Below are 2,709 nucleotides of genomic sequence, written 5' to 3'. Positions count from 1 at the left end.
GCAAAAAGGATCTCTTATCACTTCAACAAAATCCGGGTGGATACCAATCATCTTAAGATCTTCTTTATTACTACTAGCAAAAGGGCTCGTGCGTTGCAACGGGTAGGAAATAATAAAAATATGGGCCGCAACCTTAAGATTGAGGAACTTCAAATTTTACACTTGACATTGGTGCTCGTATTTTCCTGGATTTATTACAGGCCTTTTGGCAATGTGTTTTCAGTGGGAGCTAGACGTTCCCATCGACTACATAGGCATCTATAGTGACTTCTTCAATCTTAAAATGATGTGCCGGTTCAGTCTATCAAAAGTGCTCATAATGATAGAATATGCGTGTGTGCGTTCATAAGAACGAATATATGTTCATATGTACAAGCGCTTGCTTTTGTACTATGATTAAAAAGGAAATAATAAAAACATGAACACATGTTCATGCTAAAACCGTATATAGCACTACTATAGGCAATTATTTTTCACCTTATAAATAAAGAGTAGAGAAATTGAAGAACATCTAGAAGGTATGTCATCTCATTCATTGTTCACACTACATGTTTTCTTTGATTTTCTTACACTACAACTAACTTTAACAATGAGTGCGCCCAGTACTATTATGTGAGAAACTAGATTTGAATACTACAGACATTTCTATAGCATAGACATGAAAAAAATCAAATCAAGCTATCGGCAAGGGAAAAGCCATATACATCGAATTTGTTTTGAGCAACACCAGCCAGCCAGGCAGGCCAACCGGCCAGGCCATCCCACCAAAGGCCCAGCTAGTCCCATAACCTTAGCTCGCAGCCCAATCACCACTTCCTCACCTTCTGCCTCGATAATGATCTTCAAGTGCAAATGGCAGCTAAAGAGAGCAACGTGAAGCTAATATCCTCCAAGCTAATGGAAACTTATCAGTACAACATGAAGCACCTACTGAACCTTATAAAAAGAAACTTGTGATTTTTCATAGTGAGCTTAAGTACTTGTAGAATCTACAAAGATAAAATATGTGGATTTTAATAAAAACATATTGTAAAAAGTAATAACTACTTTGTTATTGTTACCTTTTCTTTTGAGAATGTGAATTTGTGTGTTCAAGAATGTGAATTTTTCATGAAATGTTGAAGCCAACATCAGAAAATCTATTCTAATATAGAATCTGTGCAGGCAGTGTCACTTAGAATTTAATTCACCTAAATTTAACTCTACATGAAAACTAAATTGATTGAGAGTTTGTGTGTAAAGCAGTGGATAAAATTAGGCCATTTCCAAGTTGTAAACATAAAGCCAGATCCTCTTATTTCAATTTCCAAGTTGAAGCCAATATATTTTAGACTTTGATTCATACCATTCAATTGTGAAATTATTGACTCTATAGCTGTCGCCACATCCTATTATTTCTATAATTGCCGGCACTTACACCACCGGGCGAGCAAAAAATGCAGAAGAGAAAATGAGGAGCCATGGAGATTTGATACCTTGACCTCCAGTATGCAGAACCGCTTCGCAAGCCATCTCAACTGAATGTGGACTTCACGCAACAATGGGCTTAGGCTCCTTACAAAGAAAACATACAATGTCATCTTCTCCAACGAGTAAACTGCGGAGCTCAGATGTGATGCCGGCGAGCAGACGCGGCAGCGATTGTGGCTAGAAGACAGCGGCGGGAGTGCGGGTTTTAGCATGGATGCGCGGGTGCGAGTGGCTGAGGCAAGGGAGAGAGCAAAGTGCTCGGGTGCACAGGGACTCGAGATCGAGCAGGAGGTCGTCTCGGGCACGCGGCAGCCAGGCACGGCGAGGCGGTGGCTTTTGCAGCAGCAGAGCAACGACGGGCGTGCAGAAACTGTCCAGGGTGCGGCGTGTGTGTGTGATGTGGGCTCGGGTGGGAGAAGGCAGGAACTGTGGCGAGGTTGAGCCGCCGCCCAACCTTCACGGTAGCCTCCGTAGCTCCTTCAGAATTGTCAGATCCACCCGCCTCCGCTCCATTCCCGGTGCTGGCCCAAGCGAGCCCTTCCCCTCGTCCTCCTGATCGAGCCGAGCCACCATGGACATACGTTGCATCCGTGTTGACTACGGACGAGCGCGCACGCCCGACGCATACGGCCCCGCCTCCCCGCCGTGGCTGTAGCCGTCCGTCGGCAAGGGTGCCACCCCTCAACTTCTCCTGCCCGGCCCGCCCCTCTTCTCTCGCTCCGCCGCAGCTGACAAAAGGAAGCAGGTGTGTTTGGATAAGAGGCAGGGGTCTTTTGTAAAAAAAATGAAACGGTTTTTGACATCCAGTAAAAGAGGGATTGCGGGTTCAAATACTGAAAAGCAAAAGGGTTTTTGTGAAAAAGGCCACGACGGTGAACCCGACAGACTCAACCCGTGCTTTATTATTAGGGAAAGATTACTAGAGGTTGTACCCTTGTTGTTGGAAGCTCTATCAATTTTTACAGGAGTTTTTTCGATAGTTTTAGCGGAAGCGAAAGCTGTGCTTAGATTACTAAAAAATTCTTCTAATCTATCAATCCGAGAAGGGCTTTCTTCTATTATTTCATGAATTATGGTACCCTTTTCCCTTAACAACTTAAGAATATCTCCCTCTTTTGACCCCATATTGGTGGCAAAATTATGCATCCTTTTATCTATAATTTCCATATGATCTTCGGTGAGCATTTTCTTTTCAATAGCATCTAATCTTTCCATAACATGCTCAAGAGTCAAAGTTGT

The 2,709-nt window shown here is 43.3% G+C and overlaps 1 long non-coding RNA gene across 1 annotated transcript; it reads right to left on the bottom strand.

Moving 5' to 3' along the window:
* Positions 1 to 500: 500 nt before the first annotated feature.
* Positions 501 to 2,226, bottom strand: LOC125515927 (uncharacterized). The gene is made up of 2 exons (XR_007287180.2): positions 1,476 to 2,226; positions 501 to 894 (listed from the first exon to the last, which is right to left on the bottom strand). It is a non-coding gene; the product is annotated as an uncharacterized LOC125515927 (long non-coding RNA).
* Between the last annotated feature and the right edge of the window lie 483 nt (positions 2,227 to 2,709).

Source organism: Triticum urartu, chromosome 6A, assembly GCF_056163025.1.
Source record: "Triticum urartu cultivar PI428250 chromosome 6A, HENAU_Tu73, whole genome shotgun sequence".
Classification (NCBI taxonomy): Eukaryota; Viridiplantae; Streptophyta; class Magnoliopsida; order Poales; family Poaceae; genus Triticum; species Triticum urartu.
Note: the sequence above shows the minus strand (reverse complement) of the source record. Positions and strands in the feature narration are given on the sequence as shown.